Raw genomic sequence first — 24881 nt, forward strand, 5'->3', positions numbered from 1 at the left:
ACATATAGATATCATAATTGCATCACATCCTACACATAACACAAGTTAGCACATTTTATATTTTCATCATGTAAATAATTATTTGCATTATCATATTAATATGCATTTCATACATTCACATTTGCATTTGCATAACATTTAAAAACATAAAAGAACAAAAATACATTGCATTTCCTCATGTACATATTTGCATCCATTTCATAAGCATCACATAGGTACACATGCATATAGCCACCACAATGATGAATCTCATTATTATATATATAATCACAAGTGTCATGATACAATGTTGTCAAATACATATGGCTACAATCACCTGAAGGTGTCATCATACAAAATGGTACAAAAACTAATACATAGGGAGCCCTCTAAGGCTATGATGAACTCCCTCCCTCATAGCCGACTGGCCTCGATGGAGTCTGAGCCCTGGAAGGACGTGCCCTAGGATCATCTCTCATGTTCCCTCTATCTGATGGTGTTGGAGGACCCATGACCCTACCACTAGATGCCTGTCTCTGTTACTACTTATCAAATTGCCATTTGCTTTTGTATTCAAAGTCATACTATATATTCTAGTCGGTTAGCACTACCGAATCATGCAGTCAGTACACATAGAGAAGTCGGTATGCACAGTCTAGTCAGTTACAGAGGAAAGTAGTCATGGAATGCAGTATACACTGATCTATCTACTGAGTATCTTTTTGAGACTACCAAGCAGCAAAGATAACACACCGAGTGAAACATGTTACCAGATACATTGAACCTAGACATGCATATGAAAACATGTTACAAGATCGAGGAACATCTAACTGTTATTACATTGGAAATTGCACCAGAAGATTGTGTATGATTACAAGGACAATCTAACCAATAAAATATTTTGTTTAGTTATTCATTTGAGGAATCTTATTTGTAAGATCGAAGCAATGAATTGGATCACCATTTTAAGAAGATCTATATATACAACATGAGTGAAGTGTATGTATGCATGAAGGAAGATTGTTATAGAGACACAAAGCTCACCGAGAAGGTTTTCAGAGAACAGTCAAAGAACAGAGTAAATAGAAGGGTTTACCGAGTTACTATATGGGTTATTGAGGTATGCTATAAGCAAGGTAATCTATTCTAAGCACATAGAATCTGCTATAACATTTCAAATGTAAAGTTGCAGATATTTGTAATGATTTTATTGTAATATTGTGAAGTTGAAAGAGAAACCTTTAATAGGGTAAAAGACTCTAATCAAGTCTATAAATTGTAAAGCCTCTAACTAGGTGCAGCATTCAGAATAAATGTTGTAAAATCCTTTAGCAAGGTAGATCTAACAGATCTTGTTACTCCTAACAGGGCAACCTATCAGAAATAGCTAAATGTAGCTCTAACCGAGCATTCTTTATTATTGCAGTAGTGAAGTTGTGGGTGCCATCCCCACCGTAGTTTTTCTCTCTAACCAAGTGTTTTTGCGTAACCAAAATATATGTGTTATGGAGTGAATCATGTATGATTGTTATCTATTTGTTTTAACTTTATTTTATGTTACTGCACTATTCTGTTTATGCATAGCAATAAAGTTATTATTCAAGAAAAGTTTTGGACTACTGATTCACTCCTCCCCTCTCAGTATAGTAGCTTTCCATATTGGGCCTAACAATTGGTATCAGAGCTTGAATCTTGGAAAAGGGTTTAACTACCTAAAGAGAAAGATCTTATCAATGGAAGGCTATAAAAAATCTCGGAGGATTGTGTATCTGCAAGAAGAGCTAGATCATGCAAATCAAGTGATTGCAGACATGCAAAGGCAAATGCAAAAATCTCTGAAAGTAAGAAGAAGATTATCTGATGATTTGCAGGATTCTCAAGAGTTAGTGGAACAAATTGAGACATCATCTGAGAATAGTATATCTAAAGAGACTGAAGAAATGATTGGAGTATTGAAAGAAAAGAACAAAGCATTGGCTGATCAACTAAAAGCAATGAAAAGAGAACATGAACATTTCAGTACATAGATGACTGAAAATCTAGATGCATTAAGGACATCAGAGGATAAAGAAAGAGATCTACAAAGAGAGAAACAACAACTTGAAGTCTTAGTATTTGATAAGAATGATGAAATCACAAGGTTAACTGGGATTCAACAAAATATGACAGATCAACTAGGTTATGCACATCATGAAGCAATTATGAGGAATGATGAAAATTAAGCATTAAGACTTGAAGTATCAAGGTTGACCAATGAACTTGAAACAGAGAAGAAATCTAGAGAAACATTGAAGAAAAGTTATGAAGCATCAAAGATGTTGGATGAGAAATTGAATACAAGAAGACCCAAAAAAGATGTAGGACTCAGTTACAAAGGAAAAGAATCTACTGAGAAAGAAATTCATTCTACCGAGAGAGGAGAATCATCAAAGCAAGCTGGAAACAGGAATAACATCAAAAGAAAGAAGCCTATTTGCTACTACTATGGAAATCAAGGTCACACTACCAACATATGACAAATCAAAAAAGGTAAGCAACCGAATATCACTAAGTCAAATGGTTATTGTTACAATTGCAATAAATATTTTCATACATCTAATCAATGTAGGACAAAGTCTGTTAACAATTATCAGAAGGAAAAATTCAAAGGGTTTTGTAAAAACTGCAATAGATATGGGCATAGTACCGAGAAGTGCTGGCTTAAGCAAAAGAACTACATGTGGTCTGCACACTGAGCAAATGCTTGAGGTTATCGAACTCACACAAATTCTTATCGACAATATGCAGCAGTACCATGGGATTACAATACAAAGATATGGTGCAAATTTTGTGGAAGATATGGACATATAAGTGCCAACTATTTTATAAGGTTTGGAATGAACAACCGAAGATCATGGAGAAATCTTGGAATGGCATGTTTTCATTGACACAAAGTTGGACATTTAGCTGGAGATTGCAGAGATCAACCTAGAGGAGACACTGAAGAGATAAAAGAAAAATTAAAGATGATTTGGAAAAAGAAGGAAATTGTGTCAAATGAAGAAAGCACCTTACCTACCGAGTTAGGTGCACCTATTCCAAATTAATCAGCAAAGGTACGAAGGGACTACATTCTCTGAAGGTTAAAATCATAACAGTTCCTATTCTATTATGTACTAAATCCAAAATTTGCATAGTTAAGATGTATTAGTAAGTTTGAAATTCTATCAAAAGTACTTTACAGGAAACCTATCAAGTCGGTGTATACAGGAAGCCTATCAAGTCGGTAAAATTTGGTTACTCAGTTAAAATGAAAAAAAGAGAGTAAATTGGTTTAAAGGTGAACCAAGTGCATTTAATGTTTTGACCTAACCCACATGGAGCCCGATAAGGTATTTTGTGTACTTAAAGGTATTTCCGCGGTCATTTTCATTCACCAAGTTTTCAAGAGAGCAGAACAAAGTGAATCAAGGCGATCAAACCTCATTCAAAGTGAATCCAAGGTATTTACACAAATCTCATCACACTGTTAAGCTTGTTTACCGATCTTGTCAAATTGCTATTATCTACTGAGTGTGAAGCGTCTGTCATTTGTAAACCGTCAAACCCTAAGGATAGTTTGCTAGTTTTATCTGAAATTTACACATGGCACCTAAGATCCAAGATCCCATAGTTGTCAAGAATGTCGAGAAGCCCACACTGAAATACTCTTTGACTCCTAAAGTTGCCTCTGAACCGGATGACAAAACTGCCTTTTCACTCATCCCTGATCGAGTCTTGTTAGTTGAAGATGTTAGATTCTTCACCAAATGTCGTGTTGAAGAACTTGATCATGTTGAGATAAGTGACACATATGATGAGCTATGTACCGATGGCAAAATGGATAGCAAGTATGAGCATATCAAAATCAAGGGATTAACTGAAGCCCTAGCCTATCCCTGTGTGTTCAAACCCCAGTGGGTTAAGTTTTTTTTTAGCAGAGTTCATGATTATTTTATGTGGCTAGAGGAGAAACCATTCAAAATCACTAAGGAAATCATTCATGTGATCACCGGTTATCCTATCTATGATCATGCACGAGCATAGAAGATGATATCATAGAAGGAGTTAATAAGTTTGACTAGAGTAGAATCTGATTACCAAGGATTGAAACTGAACAATGTCACTGATGTAGAACTTAAGTTTGCAATTAGAGTAATTGGTTACTATTTCTTCCAATAAGCAAAGGAAAACAGTGTACCTTGTGCAGCAGTTGACTTAGCCTATAAAATAGTGAAAAAGGGAATGAAAGTAGATTTATGTGAAGTGTTATTGAAAAACTTGTTTGAGAACCTGAACACAATAAGGAAGCCAAAGAAGAACAACTCAGCAAATACACTGAAGTTTGGTTCACTTCTTGTATGCATGTTTTTCTACTTTGAGAAATTCTTTCCATCAGTTGGTAAAGTAGTTTGGGGGCTACACTGACCAATCACCCATCAAATTAATGACTTTATCAAGAAATTGGGAGATAATTTCAATGATATCATGGATGACTACTTCAGAAAATTTCAAGAGAAGATGCACAATAGGTATTGGATTCCACCCCAGCTGGTAGAGAAATATAAAGATGATATATGTTTTAAGGTAGACACCAATTACTATTATGTGAATGCTATGGAACCAAGGACTCAATCTTTGCCACCAATGGGTTACGAGATTGACTATGATATCACACAATAGAAAATTGATGCATTTCTTACACTGCCAAGGCATGCTACCGAACTAAGATATGGAACTTATGAAGAAGTTAAGGAAAAGGTAAAAATGAGCATTGTAATACCTAAAGCTACAAGAAAGGCCACAAAGATGATTAAGGCATTATCTAAGAAATTCGGAGAAGAATCTTCCTCCACACCTATCAAAGGTACTCTTGCCATTATCAAAGAGGAATCAGAAGCTCAAGAGGCAGCAATAACATTGAGCACCGAATTGCCTAAGGGTAAAATATTGAAAAGAAAGAAACATGACATTCCAAAGGCCCTATTGACTCCTCCAACAAAGAAGCCAAATAAAAGAGCATCAGCTGCATCACCGAGTAAGAAACAAAAGAGTGTTATTGCTCCCAAGGTAACCAAGACCTACAAGAAATCTACTCGGAGACTCATTCTGGCAAAAGAGTCTAGTGATACAGAATCAGAGGATGCCAACAAATTCCAAATTGTCAAAAGAAAAAAGGTAAACATACATGGTGTTGAAAACTTTTGTGCAAATCTAAAAGAATACGGTGGATTTGGTTCTTTTAGATATGTCAAGTATGAGACTAGGAATAATGATGAGAAGAGACAAATTTAAGAAGCTGTCATTTGTACACTTCTAAAGTTTCAACTAGCTCCATTAGAACTAGTAAAATTACTTCCGAGTGAACTGTACTTACATATTGATAACAAGTGGAAATATGCAATGGACTCAGAGAAACAAATTAGAGAAAGAAGTCTAGTCCATCTATTTCCTGATATGTCTATAGCAGAGATTAAGGAGCATCTGACAACCTACAATTCTAAATTTCTTGTCAAATAGCGAGCCTTAAAATTGATGAATGGGCTATACATTGATGTAGAAAATGAGATAAAAGCAAAATGGCAGGAAATCTTCAAAATAAAAGATGTCGGTGAACAATCCAAAGTTGAAATTGTTGAAGTCATTGTATAAGATCCTGATGTCACCAAGCACGGTCCTGATGCTACCGAGCAAGACCCGGCTGACACTATTCAAATTGATGAAGATGTCATGGATGTAGAAGAATAGGAGCAAGAGATGATCGAAGGCACTACATATGCAAAACTTGTATCTAGTGAATCTATGTTAGTACAAGTTCAGCCTTATCTGCCAATCACTCAAACTCTCTCTACCGAAGCTCCTAAAGACATAACACAAGGCACCGAAGGTCACCAGTCTGAAGCAAGAGAAGGTACAACTCAAGAAAAGACCTCTCACGCACCGTCAAGCACTGAAAAATGTAGTAGCTGAGACACCCAGTATCAAGACACCCAAAGACACCATAGAAGCTACAGGTACCGACCAAAGTGTTGCATCTATCGAGCAACCTACCGAGGGTCAGTAAGCCTCACAATCTATTGTCTTGGTCCAACCGACCAAAGGTAAAGAGAAGAAGGTGAAAAAGAATAGTTTTAAAGTTGATTTATCTAAACCAATAGTGTTGCCCAATGTGGATATCTCAAAATTAAAGGGGCAAGCACTTATTGATTTTAGTGAACTATGCAAAGCAAAGGCCGAACAAGAAAAACAAATGGCCATTCAAAAGAAGAATGAAGTACTTTAGAAGGTGAAGACACTGCTGACAGATATGCTACCTACAGCTACAGTGTCAACCAATGCAGCCATCCACATTCAAGTAGATGAACTCCTTACTCAAATAGAAACATCTAGAGTTGATGCATCTAAGTACCTGAGCAAGCTAAAAGATAAGGAGCTTACTACAAAAATGATTGAAGAGGTACAAAAAGCTCTCACTATTAGAAAAGTCAAGCTTGTCAAATTCATTGCTGAGTTGTCCCCTCAACTCAAGCATATTCTTTATTTATTTCAGAAACTTTGTACATTTTCCATATTCATTAAAGATATCAAGAATAAAATTGATGCAATTGAGAAAGAGATCACCGATCTCTCAAATAAGTTGACCACAGAGCCCAATTCAGTTCAAAATTTTTATACCAAGCTTCAACAGCTCATGGCTCAATAGTTAGAACTCAGAAATGAAGAGCATAAGATCTGGATGGATATAATGACACTCCAGACATTATTCCTTCCTCATCTCTTATCAGTTCAAGATGTTGGAAATATGGATGGAGTAACTGAGAGGGGAGGGGTGAATCAGTTACCACAAAAATAAATCCACAAGTCCCTTAGATGTCTTAAATATAAACTGCTGAAACTCGGTAAATTAACTTATCATTGTTCATTAAACATTAACATGCATAAAACAAATAACATGAACACAAGTAACACCAGATATAACGTGGAAACCCAATTTTGGGAAAACCACCAATGTAACTAGTTACTGATTTTCACTCTTCTGAAGTGAGCCCTGTTAGGAGCCAACCCTGTTAAAGGTTACAAAACACACTGTTAGGTGTGACCCTGTTAGAGGATTTAATCACCCTGCTAGGAGTGGCCTTGTGAAAGGTCTTAAGAACAATTCAACTGAATTGTCACCTTGTCAGAGGATTTACAAAAATGGTTGTTAGACCAACTCTGTTAAGAGATTTCGGTATCACTGCTACAATGGTTAGAAAGCAACAATGAAGTGATCTGAATTAAATACAACTTATCTTGCTGATACAGATCTCTGTTCTGCGCCAATAGATCCTTACTGATCACATATATCTTTTCTGCACCTCAAGGATATCACTGATCCTTCATCAGAATTCGCACATTTCTGCTCCTTCACATTTCCATACTTCTCACACTTCCTCACACTTCGAAATCGCAACTTGATCTCTCATATATACCATTCAGGTTACCAAGTCGGCCCAATTACAAGTTACAATAAATATTACATAGGTCGGCTACATATACAAGTTTCAATAAATATTGCTTCGGTCGGCTGCATAAACATTTCACTGATGCTCGGTGAACACTGCTGATTCTTCGGTAACCGACTAAACTCGGTAAAGACTGCAAACTCGGTATAGCATTCTGGAGTGCTAGGTAGACTCTATAACTTGCTTCCCTTACCGTCTGAACTCGGTAGACTCTGTCTAACTGCCTTGCCGAACATTCTGAGCTCGATAGACTGATATGACATTTGTGTAACATCAAAGACAATACACAATTAAACAATTGTATCCAACAATCTCCCTCTTTGGCATTGATGGCAACACAACATGTCATAGCAGAATGAAATTTGAAAACAGGTCTTTTCTTTTATGACAGCAACATGCCAACATAACTTTCCCTTTGGATAGAGAACACTCCCTCTTTCAATAATCTCCCTCTGTGAAGTAACTTCATCTTTGGACGGTAAAACTCTCCCTCTTTATCAAACAACTCTCCCTCTTTATCTTAATGAACTTTCTTTCAAATTTTAGTAGGATATGACAGTAAAACTCTCCCTCTTTGACAACACATGCCAAAGACAATAAGACTTCATCTGAGTTATAATGTACCTTTTGTACTGATTCATATGCCATATTTTCCTGATTATACTGCATCAACTAGTAGATTTTTCACTTAGGATGAGTTGATGCATCAATAAAACTTTTCTTTAGTGAATTTCAGATAGGGGAGTGACCCCTAACTTACCTCTTAGATAAAAGAATGCATCCTTAGCCAATGGTTTTGTGAATATGTCAGCAATTTGTTCCTTTGTGTGAATATATTCCAATTTGATCTCCTTGTCCTGCACCAATTCTCGGACAAAATGATATTTTATTGCAATGTGCTTGGTTTTGGGATGCATCACTGGATTCTTGGACATGTCAATTGCACTTGTATTATCACAGAACATAACAATTGGTTCTTTGATTTCCATTTTCATGCCTGCCAATAGCTGTTTAAACCAAACAACATTTGAACAATTTACTGCTGCAGCAACATATTTTGCCTCTGCTGTAGATTGGGATATATAGTTCTGCTTTTTGCTTGTCCAGGAAACCAATCTCTTTCCTAGAAAGAATGCTCCTCCGCTTGTACTTTTTCTGTCATCAATGTTTCCTGCCCAATCAGCATCAGTAAATACTTTCAAATCAAAATTTCCTCCAAATTTGTACCATAATCCATACTCTTCAGTTCCTTTCAAATATCTCATTATTCTTTTGATTGCCATCATGTGACTTTCTCTTGGTTTTGCTGAGAATCTTGCAACAATACCAACTGCAAGAGCAATATCTGGCCTAGTATGAACAACATACTGCAGCTTTCCAATCATAGATCTATATAGTGTTTGATCTACTTCTTGTGATTCATCTTCCTTGGTAAGCTTCAATCCAGTACACATAGGAGTTCCAACTGGTTTACAATCTTCCATACTGAACTTTTTCAGTATCTCTTTGATGTATTTTGATTGTGTAATGTAGATACCATTTTTGTTCTGTTGAATTTGAAGACCAACAAAGAATTTGATCTCACCAAACATAGACATTTCAAATTCCTTATTCATTTGTACTGAAAATTCTTTGCAAAGATCATCATTTCTTGTGAAAATAGTATCATCTACAAATATTTCTGCTAAGACAATTTTGTTATCTGATCCTTCCTTGATATACAAGCTACTGTTATCATTAGTTCTTTGAAATCCAATCTGAATAAGATAGTTATGCAATCTTTCATACCATGCTCTAGGGGCTTGTTTCAGACCATACAATGCTTTATGTAATTTGCAAACCATGTCCTTCTTTTGTGGATCAACAAAACCTTCAGGTTGTTCAATATAAACCTCTTCATCCAATATACCATTAAGAAATGCAGATTTAACATCCATCTGATAAACTTTGAATCCTTTGTAGGCGGCATATGCAAGTAACGTTTTGACTCCTTCCAATCTTGCAACAGGAGCAAAAGTTTCTCCATAGTCTATTCCTTCTTGTTGAGCATATCCTTTGCATACTAGTCTTGCTTTGTTTCTTGAAACTTTTCCATCTTCATTCAGTTTATTTCTGAATACCCACTTAGTTCCAATCACATTTTTATCCTTAGGTCTGGGTACAAGAGTCCATGTCTTGTTTTTCTCTATCTGTTCTATCTCTTCTTTCATAGCCTCTATCCAACTATCATTTCCCAATGCATCTTTGACATTTCTAGGTTCAAAATCAGCAAGTAAACAAGTACTTTTCAACTTACCTCTTGTCATGGTTCCTTCAGATTTGTCTCCAATGATCTGATCTACTAAGTGATGTCGTCTGACATACTCGGCTAATACAGGTTTCTTGCCTTTAGAATGAATTTCATCATTGTCCTCTTGTTCTTCAACTGGCTGGTCCGGCTCGGTAAATATTGGCTCGGTTTCTTCAGACTCGGTAGACACTGGTTCGGTTTGCTCTTTCTATAACTCGGTTACTAATGACTCGGGAGTAGAAGATTCCTAATTAGCAGATGTATCTAGTATTGTATCAGGTTCAATAGACACAAATCTTCTATAATCTTCTGGTTCTCTTTTGCTTTCTTCTTCAGATCTTTCTGCAAACTCATCAACTTTCACATGTGCACTTTCTATAACTTTATGAGTAGACAAGTTCAAACATCTATATGCTTTACTCTTGCAAGAATATCCGAAGAATATACCTTCATCATCTTTCACATCAAATTTTCCTTTTCTAGATTCTTTCAAAATGTAACATTTACTTCCAAATACTTTTAGGTAACTTACATTAGGTTTGTAGCCATACCATAATTCATAGGGGGTTTTGAATGAGTCCTTCTTCAGCTGTACTCAGTTCAAGGTATGAACAGCAGTGCTGATAGCTTCCTTCCAGTATTTGATAGCAATATTCTTTTCAATCATTAAGGTTCTTGCACAATCCATGATAGATCTGTTCCTTCTTTCAGCTATTCCATTTAGCTCAGGAGTTCTAGGGGTTGATACTTGTCTTTTGATTCCTCTTTCAATGCAAAAGTTATTGAATTCATGAGAGATGAATTCACCACCTCTGTCTGACCTTAGACATTTAAGTCTTTTACCTGTTTCTTTTTCTACTCTAGTCAAATACCATTTGAACTTTTCAAATGCTTCTGATTTGTTCCTTAAATACATGACAGTGATTATTCTTGAGTAATCATCAACAAAAAGAATGAAGAACTTTTCTCCAGTATAACTTTCAATTCCTATGGGTCCACATAAATCAGTATGCACAATTTCTAATATATCTTCAGATTGATAGTTTTTACTTTTGAAACTAGTCTTTCCCATCTTTCCAATTTGACAATTCTTACATAGACTGACCTCAGGTTTCTTTATATCTGGAATACCTCTTACTTTTCTGAATTTACTTATTTTCACTAGGTTATCAAAATTTACATGACATAACCTTTTGTGCCATAACCAACTTTCTTCAACTTGAGCAATAAAACATGAATTTTCACTTGTTTCAAGTCGGAACAAATTACCTTTTGTTTGAGTGCCTGATCCAATCAGCTTTCCTTGATTATTTAGCGGTTTGGCCTTTCCATGCATGAATTCCACCTTGAGTCCACTATTAAGTAGCTGTGTCACACTCATCAAGTTGTGATTGAGACCTTCAACCCAGTAGGCATCATCAAATACAAGTTCTTTGGTTATAGGGATTCTACCTCTTCCTTTTATGTAGCGAGGTTCATTATTACCAAACCTTACACTACCTCCATCATAGTCTATAAAATGTTCAAACTTGGTTTTATCACCAGTCATATGATGAGAGCAACCACTGTCTATGATCCAAATATCATTTTTGCTTATATGAGAAATAAGTGCCATCTTATCTTCCTCATCATTATCAGAATCATCTCTTATAGCAATATAAACAATTTCATCTTCACTATTATTAGAATCCTTAGCCATAAAGCATGTTTTCTTACCTTTGAATGATTTGTAGTCCTTTTTTCCATTCCATTTGTGATCTTTCTTCTCATCTTTGCTCTGCTTGTTTGGGCATCTAGCAGCAATATGACCGACTTCATCACATGAAAAACAGATTAGAGGAACTTTGCCTCTGTATTTTCCTCTGCCTTTGGAATATTTCCTTGCTAGAAGAGCTTCAATTATTTCAAGATCACTGTCTGAACTTGGTTCTGATTCATCTTCACTTTCTGACCGAGATTCCTTTTTCTTTTTGACTTTCTCCTTGAGTGAAACCTTAGCCTCAAATGCTGATTCCATGTTTTTGGAAGCTGGAACATAGTTGTCATAGTTGTCTAACTCAAATGCAGTTAATCTTCCAACTATGGCCTCTAAATTTATCTTATGATTTGCTTCACATCTTCTTTCCTGAATTGCAGAAACTCTGATTGCATAAATGGGTAGTAATGTTCTGAGAACTTTGCTTATGACTGTTTCCTCTGAGATATCACCTCCAGAAGCTTTGATTGCACTGACACTGGCTTTGACTCTTTCAACATATTTTGCAATATTTTCATCCTCACTCATTTTTAATTGATCAAACTGTCCTCTCAAGCTTTCTGCTTTGGCTCTTCTCACATTGTCATCACCACCATAGATATCTTTCAGCTTGTTCCACATTTCAAATGCACTTTTGCAGTCTTTGACATCATCAAACTCTTCATAGCTTAGGGCAGATGCAATGTCTATCATCATGGTGTTATGAGTCTTCTTTGCAGCAATATCAGCAACAATTAGTGTACCAGTGGGTGTCACATATTCTGTGTCAAGATGTGTCAATCCTGTATCTCCAATGGAAGCCAAATGGAGTCTCATGAGACCTTGCCATGCTGAAAAGTTATTTCTGTTTAGCCTTGGAATTTCCCTCTTGTAAGATATCTTGATCTTTAGCTTAGATCCTTGAAATCCTTCCTACAAGCACCGAAATCTCTGATACCAATTGTTGGAAATATGGATGGAGTAACTGAGAGGGGAGGGGTGAATCAGTTACCACAAAAATAAATCCACAAGTCCCTTAGATGTCTTAAATATAAACTGCTGAAACTCAGTAAATTAACTTATCATTGTTCATTAAACATTAACATGCATAAAACAAATAACATGAACACAAGTAACACCAGATATAACGTGGAAACCCAATTTTGGGAAAACCACCAATGTAACTAGTTACTGATTTTCACTCTTCTGAAGTGAGCCCTGTTAGGAGCCAACCCTGTTAAAGGTTACAAAACACACTGTTAGGTGTGACCCTGTTAGAGGATTTAATCACCCTGCTAGGAGTGGCCTTGTGAAAGGTCTTAAGAACAATTCAACCGAATTGTCACCTTGTCAGAGGATTTACAAAAATGGTTGTTAGATCAACTCTGTTAAGAGATTTCGGTATCACTGCTACAATGGTTAGAAAGAAACAATGAAGTGATCTCAATTAAATACAACTTATCTTGCTGATATAGATCTCTGTTCTGCACCAATAGATCCTTACTGATCACATATATCTTTTCTGCACCTCAAGGATATCACTGATCCTTCATTAGAATTCGCACATTTCTGCTCCTTCACATTTCCATACTTCTCACACTTCCTCACACTTCGAAATCGCAACTTGATCTCTCATATATACCATTCAGGTTACCAAGTCGGCCCAATTACAAGTTACAATAAATATTACATAGGTCGGCTACATATACAAGTTTCAATAAATATTGCTTCGGTCGGCTGCATAAATATTTCACTGATGCTCGGTGAACACTGCTGATTCTTCGGTAACCGACTGAACTCGGTAAAGACTGCGAACTCGGTATAGCATTCTGGAGTGCTAGGTAGACTCTGTAACTTGCTTCCCTTACCATCTGAACTCGGTAGACTCTGTCTAACTGCCTTGCTGAACATTCTGAGCTCGGTAGACTGATATGACATTTGTGTAACATCAAAGACAATACACAAATAAACAATTGTATCCAACACAAGAATAGATTAACAGAGCTACACGCCTATCTACTACACAAGAGGGAAGCACTCTTGATGGCTTAATATCACTATTGGCTGGTATTCAAGCACAACATTCTTTAATGGAAAGTGTATAGGATTCACTCTCAGTCGCACTCACCGATGCCCAAAAAAGCATAACTCTATTTTTGATCAATTACCACCTCCAAATGGAAATTAAGTTTTTGATGTTTGTCAAAAAGGGGGAGTAATACTAATATTTGGGGAGTGATACTATATAGGGGGAGATATAGTTTTGGTAATATAGTTTTGATACAGTATTCAGAGTATTATATACAGGGGAAATATACCAAGTAGAGTATACAGAATATCCAAGGACAGTAAGCAGAGCACACAAGCACAAAACCGAGCACACAAAATCAGAGTTATGTATAGTATAATGATAAGGGGAGTATATCAGAATATACTATTTCATTGACTATTGTATTTACTGTTAAGTATAGTCATTTTGCAAAGTATATAGATTTCTGAGTTATGACTTTGAAAGTAGTTTTTGTCAAACATCTCAACTAATGTCAAAAGGGGAGATTGTTACTACTTATCAAATTGCCATTAGTTTTTGTATTCAAAGTCATACTATATATTCTAGTCGGTTAGCACTACCAAATCATGCAGTTAGTACACATAGAGAAGTCGGTATGCATAGTCTAGTCAGTTACAGAGGAAAGCAGTCACAGAACGTAGTATACACCGAGATGTCTACCGAGTATCTTTTTGAGACTACCAAGAAACAAAGATAACACACCGAGTTGACATACACTGAGTGAAACATGTTACTAGATACAGTGAACCTGGACATGCATATGAAAATGTGTTACAAGATCAAGGCACATCTAACCATTATTACATTGGAAATTGCACCAGAAGATTGTGTATGATGACAAGGACAATCTAACCAATGAAATATTTTGTTTAGTTATTCATTCGAGGAATCTTGTTTGTAAGATTGAAGCAATGAATTGGATCACCGTTTTAAGAAGATCTATATATACAGCATGAGTGAAGTGTATGTATGCATGAAGGAAGATTGTTATAGAGACACAAAGGTCACCGAGAAGGTTTTCAGAGAACAGTCGAAGAATAGAGTAAACATAAGGGTTTACTAAGTTACTATATGATTTATCGAGGTATACTATAAGCAAGGTAATCTATTTTGAGCACATAGAATCTGCTATAACATTTTAGATGTAAAGTTGCAGATATTTGTAATGATTTTATTGTAATATTGTGAAGTTGAAAGAGAAACCTTTAACAAGGTAAAAGACTCTAATCAAGTCTATAAATTGGAAAGCCTCTAACCAGGTGCAACATTCAGAATAAATGTTGTAAAATCCTTTAGCAAGGTAGATCTAACAAATCTTGTTACTCCTAACAGGGTAAGCTATCAGAAATAGCTAAATGTACCTCTAACTGAGAATTCTTTATTATTGTAGTAGTGAAGTTGTGGGTGCCATCCCCACCACAGTTTTTCTCTCTAACCAAGAGTTTCTGCATAACCAAAATATATGTGTTATGGAGTGAATCATGTATGATTGTTATCTATTTGTTTTAACTTTATTTTATGTTACTGCACTATTCTATTTATGCGTAATAGCAAAGTTATTATTCAAGAAGAGTTTTGGAGTACTGATTCACCCTTCCCCTGTCAATACATTAGCTTTCCATATTGGGCCTAACAGTCTCTTGTCTCTCCCTCCAGTGGTCGTCATCATCCACGATGGTCTCTGGAAGCTCCTAGCCTGCAGATCGGGTGGCACTGCTCCATAGTATATGTCTCTCCTATAGCCTATCTCCTCCTTGGCTCACAGAACATAAGCATATCTTGCCCCTATGTCCTCTACTGCATGCCTCCCTACCCTTAGTGCTATCTTAGCCTCTATATAGTGCTGAATAGTCCGATCCCTGTCCAATTTAGTATCCCTCAGCTATCTCTTGAGTCTAGTTGTATCCCTCTCTAAAGTTCTCTCCCCAAGCCACATGTCCATCCCTCATATCCAGTCTTGGATCCTAGAACACTCATCTCAGCGTATCCCTATCTTCCTCTTGATTGTAAGGAACTAACTCTTCATCGATTGGTATCCATAGTATCCTATATACATCCTCTAAGGTGACTGTCATCTCACCCATTGGTAAATGAAATGTGGAAGTCTCTGAGTGCCTTTTGTCAGCTAATGCAATAAACAATCCCATGTTCACCTGAAACTCAGGCACATACAAAATATATCATAGACCCATGACCTCAATTGATACTCTATCCTTGAATGTCAGCTCTGATCGCAAACTCTGAGTCGAAGGGAATCTCTCTTGCGACTCCAGCATCGGTAGGTCCTCCTACAGTCAAGCAAATCAACTATGTCAGTTAAAGTGGTATTCCTTGTTCATCACAAAATGCTACTTTATATCCTAGTGCATATGGCACTCCCTGTTCATCACAAAGTGTTGCTTTTTATCCTAGTGGTACTCCCTGTTCATCACAAAGTACTACATTTTTACACTCCCTATTCATAACAAAGTGTTGCTCTTTTTAGTACTCCCTGTTCATCACAAAGTACTATGTTTTGGGATTACCTATTCATCACAAAGTGTCTTGATCTATCCTATCCTAGGGCCTCTTCTTGAGTGTATCCTCTTGAGTAGTTTACTAATTGGCAATGTATGTTGTATCACAAAATTGTCAATCCTAGCCCTATCTACTATTCCAGTCTTCCCTAGAGGACTTGCTTGAGTGTATCCTCTCAGCAGCTTATCCAATCGACAATGTAACAGAACTGTCAATTTGACCTTGAAGACATAAACGTGCATTCATGGCATAAATGCTCTTGCATACTTCACAGACACACCTTGACATTTTTACCCCACTTGACATTTTTCTAGACATACCTAGAGTGCATTTATTGCACTAGCTAGCATGCATTTATGACAATAATTAATGCGGCAAAGTACAAGGAGGTTTTGTGGTACTAACTGGCTTTCCTACATCTACTGGCCTCTCATATCAGTGAACGTGATCGAATCTGTGCACCAATGCCATTGTTGTTGACTTCTCTCTATTCTCTCTGCACTCTAATGTCTTAGATGTGTGGATGACAATGAGGATGTTTTCCCTCATAGTCTATCTTATAGACTACCCTAACCCTAGTCTCTTGAATCAGTCTTCTTTATCCTGTGACTTTGTCACTCTATCCTATCCAGTCAATCCATTCTAGCCTTTCTTTCTTATCGAGAGATTGTCTGTGATCTTTCCAGATATTTTCATCCAATCTCTCAAGGGGGCATATCATTCCCATCTTGGGGTAACTTTGTATCAGTTCATATTATCTTCTTTGAAACAATGCAACAAGCTGCATTGTCTCAAAGAGGGGCAAAATGTAGACACCTAAAATTGCTTTGTCTAATTAAATAAATATCTTTAGTTATTCAATTATTTTAGCCTAACTCTTCTATTAATTGAATAAATATTTATTTATTTAATTAATTCATTTATCCTCTTCTAGCCTTATTTCTCATTTAAATAAATACATTTATTTATTTAAATTATCCCTTTTCCTAAATTAAATAAATATCTTATTTATTTAATTGATCTCACTTATTCTATTAATTAAATAAATCTTTATTTGTTTAATTCATTCATTAACCTTTTCTACCCATGATACATGTCATTCATCTCTTAATTCCTACACTACCTACCCTCTCATTATTTTCTTATTTTCTCTACCTACCCTCTAATCATAGCCGACCATTTATCTTTTACACCTCTCAATCTTATCCCTCAATTTCTTATAGTGTCTTCTATATAAGGAGATGCTTCCTTCATTATCAACCCTAATCATCTGAATCATTCTAATCATTCTATTCAACTAATCAGCTAATCAAGCATCCTAGCATTCAAACTTTCATATGCAATCAAGCCTACTTGCAACCACATTTCCGTTCTTTGTTGAGCTTTTGTGCACACATAAAATCTAAGAGCAAATATATCAAGCAAGATCAATGGAGATAGGAAGAATGAAGATCCAAACCCTATTGGACATTTGATGGTATAATCTTTCTGATTTCATTTGATTGGCATTGTCTTAGGTAATCTTCATATGTTATGGTGGATCTTTGTTGTTGTTAGGCTAGGGTTTTATGGTTGAATTCATTTAGTCTTTCAATATTGTTGTTTCCACTTTTCACCATAAACATTTTGTCAAGCCCAGTGGGACATGGATTTTTTTTAGATCTGTGTTTTTTGCAGATTTTTCTAACCCTATATTGTTGTTTTGTAAAATAATTTGGAGAATAACTTTGTGTAGCTAGGGTTTTGGACACAAGATCAAGATCTTGGAGAGATTTGATCCGTTCTCACAAACAACTTGAAATTTTTCCATCAAATTGTTTTTGCAAGTTTGGGATAGTATCAAAAGCTCACAATCCAAAATTCAGATTTTTTAGATCATATTTAAATTTTCTATTTATTTTTTATGAATTTTCATAAACAATTAATTTTGAAAGAAAAAAGAGTGAATTTTTCAGATTTTTTTATATTTTTGGAAATCTCTCTGATTTATACAAAGGCTCTATTCTTTGTGATTTTATTTTTGATACAAAATATTTCCTTAAAAATAGGATCTTTAAAAATTAGGGTTTTTCATTATTTTGATCAGATCTCACAAACTGCTTTCAATTTTGGCATCAATTTTTTTTTTTAGATCCAAAACATTATCAAAGGTTCACAGTAAAAACTTTAGAGTTTTTGGAGCATATTGGAATTTTCTATGAATTTTTTATGAATTTTCATTAAAAAATAATTTTGAGAGAAAATTAGCGAATTTTTCAGATTTTCTTACATTTTTCGAAATGTCTCAAAATTATAAACAGGATATATTCTTTGTGATTTTAAATTTCATGCCAAATCATTCCTTAAAAATTGGATCTTTGAAAATTAGGGTTTCACATTATTTTGATCATATCTCACAAACTGCTTGGATTTTTTGCAGAATTGTTTTTATGCAAGTTTGAAAGACCATCAGGAGTGTCCAGTAAAAAATTCAGATTTTGTGGATCAATTTTTCATTTTATATGAATTTTTTATGATTTTTCATAAAAGATTAATTTTTGGAGAAAATTAGCAATTTTTTTTGGATTTTCTTACATTTATGGAAATTTCTTGAAATTTTACAAGTGCTCTTTTTTATGATGAATCAAATCTTTGAATTGGTCAAAAAAATGCATTGTTGAAGGCCCCTATTTCACAAAGTCTTTTGGATCTAAAATTTACCTGACCTATGTGCTTGTCGGAAGGGGTAATAATTTGAAACAACCCAAACTACTAAATAATATTTGTTTTAGGACCTTGGCAAGGGTTTTTTTGATCTTCATTTGTTTTCCTTGTTTTCATAGACTAGCAAATACTTCAATTGGTGCACTAAAATTGAACCAGTGTCTTTTGTGTCTTGAGCAATAGGCTCTTTTTGTTTAATCTCTAGAGGGCATGTCTCCCCATGTGGTCATTAGGACTACTAGTGAGGAGAGAATGACCCAAGTGGTACCGAGGAAAATCCATCCTCTTTCGAACCACTATAAACAACTATATCTATGGTGAAAACCATGGGTAACGTGTGCTGATTAGTTCATACCGACACTATGTCTCCCCATAAACCCATTTGATCAAATTTATTTGATCATTTGTAGGGCGTAACCCCTACCGGTTGGGAGCCTTCTGTATTTATAGAGCCAAAAGTGTTGCATGTATGGCCACACGAGCAGATGCCCTTACTAGCACATTTTTGTTTTAGAAAGCCAAAATCCTTCTAGTTGTTGGGTTAGGAGGTCGGACCTCTGGAGTGACCCACACACATACGGTTCTTAGCAGAGATACAAAGCTCTCAATGGGGAGTTTTTGTGGGGACTGATGCTTGGCTACCTTAGAGAAGTCAATGCCGAGGGTGGAGCCAATAGGATCAAGCATCTAAGTATTCGCTTTGAATAACATAGCCTCAGGGGAAACTCCATGTGGGATCAACAACTATTGTCTTGGCTAGCCATAAGAATTGTGCTTGTCTTCTTTTGAACAATCAAACATTCAAGATCAAACATCAAAACATTGTGTCTTTTGTGTCCTTTGTGTCTTTAAGTGTATGCAAAACAATTTTACATAAAACAACACTCTTCTCTTTGAGTCATTTTTGAGTCTAAACACTTGCAAACATTGAGTCTTCATCAACATTGTGTCCTCTTGCCATAGAAATATAGTCAAAAGTTCAGATTGGGTCACTACAAACAACTTCACAAATTGGAAAAATTTACAGTCCAACAAACAAGAGCAATCAGTTTCAGAATTCTTTGGCTTCCTAGGTTATTTTTCTAGATTTTCATCTAGCATTCAACCTATCTTTGGGTCTCACAAAGTTCATCATTGCTTTACATCATGCATTATGTTCACATTTGTCTAAACTTGAGTCAAAAGGTCACTTGCTTGTCTCCTCATACTTTGTCAACACATTACATACAAAATTTTGATAAGTGGTCCCTCATCAAGGTCTATCACCTTTGGGTCTCATTTGGTCTTACTTAGAGTCAAGGTCAACTTACCTCATCAAGAGAAACTATCATCTCTTTGGAAGCCACACCTACTCTACTACATACATACTTGGTCTTACACTTTGGACATTGCAAGTAAACCTTAGATTCATTTACATTTCATCCAACTCTTGGTCTTCCATACCTTTCCATTTTCATCCAGTCTCTCACATCTTGGTCAAGATCTAGTTCATGGTTGAAACCCGTTCCAAAAATCTAGGAGAGAAACTAAAAAGGCTCAAGAATCTGCAAACATGAGTGCCTATGACTGACAATAATATCTTTTTCAATTATGATCATGATACATTACCTGACATGGATTCCTATAGAAACATTACAAATGTTGAGAACATGGACACTACAAACAACAATTATACACACAATGACAATACAGACAACTTTTCCATACATTCAGTAGAAGTGGAAGACTCCATTATGGATCCCTATTTCAATCGATTGGTTGAGGAAATAATGAGGAGAGATCGAAAATACTTCTTACAAGTGATGGCACAAAGTGGAGCCAAGATTCCTTATGATTTTGACATGTCTCGAATAATGGAAACTCAACCTTTGCAACAACCTCACCTGAATAAGGATCAAAGGATGCCTAATAGTGGAGGCAATAGAGAACCACATATGGTGCCCGAATCACCATCATCTTTGTTTCAAAAACTTGAGGTCCCATACACACATGGTCAAGCATATGATACTCACCTTCGTAGACCATTATGGAAGTCTTATACAAAAAAATATACTCAATCACATGCCAATGCTAAGGACCAGCCACCAAAGCAATTGGATATCCAAAGGCATGATAAAAATTTGGACACAAGGAAACCCCACATCAAATTTGGGGGCAACAAACTAGAAAAAACTCATGACATACCTATAGAGTATGATATACATGGACAAAGCAGATATTCCATTCCTCATCATGACTCTATACCAAGTGGTCCTTATATTCAACATCATTAGAGACCTCCTTCATATGAACATGTGTATGGTCAATACCATCCATATATGCAACATGCTCCTCCTCCACCTGGTGGCTTAGGAATTGGATATGGTCTAAGAAGTCAGTCTCCACCTAAGAACAATTCGGAACAAAAAATAAGGACTTACAAAAGAAAATGGAGGACATAAATACAACGATCCAACTTACTAAATGAGAGACATATGTCCTTATCCATTTGACAAAAGAATTCCAATGCCTCCATTTCCTACACACTTTGTGACACTTAAGTTTGATAAGTACAGAGGAAAAGGGGATCCTAAGGCACATATAAGACAATTTTTCACAACTTGCATTGAGGTAGCAACAGAAGAGACATATTTGATGAGATTATTCCTACAAAGCTTAGGTGATCAAGCTATGGAATGGTTCTCTGAACTCCCACCTGGATTTAAGTCATGGGGTGACTTAGCAGAGGCATTTATCCAAAATTTCTTATACAACATAGAGACAGACATATCCATCAATACTTTGTACAACACCAAACAAAAGGATGGAGAATCTTTTTCATCATTTTTTCAAAGATGGAGGAATTTAGCCAGCAGATGGTCTTGTGAAATTCCACAAAAACAAATGATAGAGATGTTCACCCAGAATGTTAACAAAGACATTGGTTATGACTTGAGAAAAGCATGTTTGTCCACCTTCAAGGATGTCATTGAAAAAGGCTTAGCAATAGACAAGGTCCTAATTGAGCAAGGCATCATAAAAATATACAAAGAAAACAAAGAGGACTCTAAAGGAAAAGACAAGCCAAGACTTTGGAATAAAAACAAGAAAACGGTCAATGATGGTGTTGTTGATGCCAATACAATGCAATACAATTTTATTTTTTTTGGATCAAGCTCTAGAAACAATCAAGTGAATACTCAAACAACTTCCAAGTCACGATGGAAGTACACTCCATTGGGAGAACCACTAGAATCAGTTTTCAAAAAGCAAGTGGCAAACAAAATAATAACAATTTCAGATTTGCCTCCATATGAGCTAAAGGTTAAACCAAATTGGTGGAATGATGATGAATATTATGAATTTCATAAGAGCAAAGGTCATAAAACAAGAAATTGTCATCAACTGAAGCACATCATACAAGATCTTATTGATAGAGGTGACATTGAGATTGAAGGACACTCATCTAACCAAGAAAATGAAATTTTTAAAGAGCTATTCCCAAAACATGACAAGGGAAAAGACAAAGCCATAGATGAGCAGACCAACTATACTAGAGCATCCTATAACTATGATTCAACTATCAATCAGATTTCAATGAATAATTATGTCTCTACCATTATTGTGAAGGACAAAACACCTGAGAATTCTACCCAAAGACCCAAGGTTATCCTAAAAGGAATCGGATCTTCTTCTGAACCTTCCTCTAAATGTAATTTTACAACTTGTCGAGGGAAATTCACTTTGCAAGGTGCTCTAGCTAAAAACACCACTTCCTCATCAACCAAACCTGAGTATGACCTTGTAGAACAATTAGGGAAAACACCTGCACTTATCTCCATCATTGAGCTTTTACACATATCCCTCGTACATAAAGCTATTCTTGACAAAACTTTGAGAGACACTTCCATCCCCATTGATCTGAATGTGGACTAGTTTCAAGCCACGGTGGGATACCTTTCCATTCCACACTCCCTTACAATTACAAAAGCTAATGATTCCTTCATGAGCCAACCACATAATGCACCTTTACACATTGAAGCCTTCCTACACAAACATCGAATAAAGTGAGTCCTGATAGATGGAGGAGCAAGTCTTAACATTTGTACATTCCGCACTACTAAATAATTGGGATATTTTGAAAAAAGTTGTGAATGCTACAAACAAAATTATTTTCAAGGCATATGATGACGAAGAGCGTTCATCCAAATGCACAATCACCTTACCTCTCAGAGTTGGACCAGTTACAAAGGTTGTGGTTTGTCAAGTCTTAGACCTAGATCTCACATACAACATATTGCTAGGACATCCATGGATTCATGAGATGAGCACGGTACCATCTAGATATCATCAATGTATCAACTTCCCACACAATGGAGTTGAAGTGACCATCAAAGCTGACCCAAATCCATTCATATATTGCAACAATATGGAACCTAGATCAGAAATAACAATACCAGTCAATCGAGAGGCTATTCCATCTTCAATATATGTGGATCGAAAATCCTCGAAAGATTCTACATCAAAACAAGCAGAGATCAAAGAAAAGTTCAAGTTTAAAGACATGGGATGTGGTGAGTATATCTTTCATGTTGATCAACTCCCACTATCTCCTAAAGTATTCAGTTGATAGGAACGATCTATGAACAATTTGCAATACCAAGGAATTGGGTGTGAACAACCTAGTGTTGTGGCTACTAAGTCTGAATGCAAATATCCTCTAGTGGTGCAACTAGCTCTTGATATCAATAGTCCTAAGAGTGGTTCTAGAAAAGAATCTATTGAGCATATCGCCAGCCCTCTTGAGAGCTCACATAGATTTACAATATCATCCACTCATTCCATTTCCACTTCTCTCTCAAAATCAAAAGCTATTGGACTCTGTAAAAATCAAGGTCAAGGATAAAAGTTCTATGAAGAAAAAAGAGAAAGATTTGATCTCCCCTAATATCAAAATAACTGGGGGCAAAAGCTCTAAAATTTTAAGTCAAAAAGCATACTTGTTGATCCTAAGTCTGCATCACGCCATTCTACTTTCACTTCTTTTTGCAATCATAAACCTTCATAACTCATCCACTTGTTCTGCACATCCATTCCCTTCTGGTGATACATCACATCACTAGACCTTTAATGGAGATTTCTCAAAGGACTTTGTTATCAAGGATGCCCAAACTTGTTTAGGTGATAGACATATGGGCAAACCTAGTCCACATATTAGTAATTCTATCTTAGTTCCTTTATCAAGGAAGACAGTCACTCAAGCTACACAACATTCTATCAAGGAACAATGTAGCTACAATCATAAGGTAAAGCCTCACACATTTGAGGTAGGTGACTTAGTTCTCAAAGAAAATCCTAAAAATCAGTAAGACAAAGAGAAGAAGGGCAAATTCGAACCAAATTGACTTTGTCCTTACATCATTACAATAACCTATGGATCTGGTGCATACCGGCTCTCAACTCCAGATGGCGAACCTTTGGAGGATCCTATCAACAACATGCACCTTTGCAGGATTTACACATAGCTCTTCAGAGTATCCTATTTCAAAAATACAAAAAAAAAATAAAAAAAAATACAAAATACAAAAAAAAATCATAAATATAAAAAATTATTACTTGGTGAAAACCTGGCAAACAGGCGCCTTGTGACCCAAAAAAAAAATTTTAAAAAAAAGAAAAAAGTAAAGAAACATTTCATCCAATGGTGAAAACCACTTCGGTGGCATCCTGGGCAAGTACCGTGGTGAAAACCAGGTTACTGGAACCATGTGTAGAGACATTACTCCTCCCTCCTTCAGGATTCAACCTCTTCATCCATAATAAACTTACCAACTCCCATCATGGCTTGTTATTTATCTTCGTAAGATTAGTTAGCCATTCATATTAACCTCCATTTTCATTCCTTTCCATCCATAATAAATCAGCTCCTATCTGTGGCTAAGGAAAATCCTATGTCTAGTGATTGGTGTGCAACTGAGAGCATCGCCTATTCTGAGGAGTACAATTTATTCTAGTTTTCTTTAGTCTATCTATGCGCAATCCGCAATAAAGCAGCATTTGCATCACCAACCCGCAATAAAGTAT

Source organism: Cryptomeria japonica, chromosome 2 (assembly GCF_030272615.1).
Source record: "Cryptomeria japonica chromosome 2, Sugi_1.0, whole genome shotgun sequence".
Taxonomy (NCBI): Eukaryota; Viridiplantae; Streptophyta; class Pinopsida; order Cupressales; family Cupressaceae; genus Cryptomeria; species Cryptomeria japonica.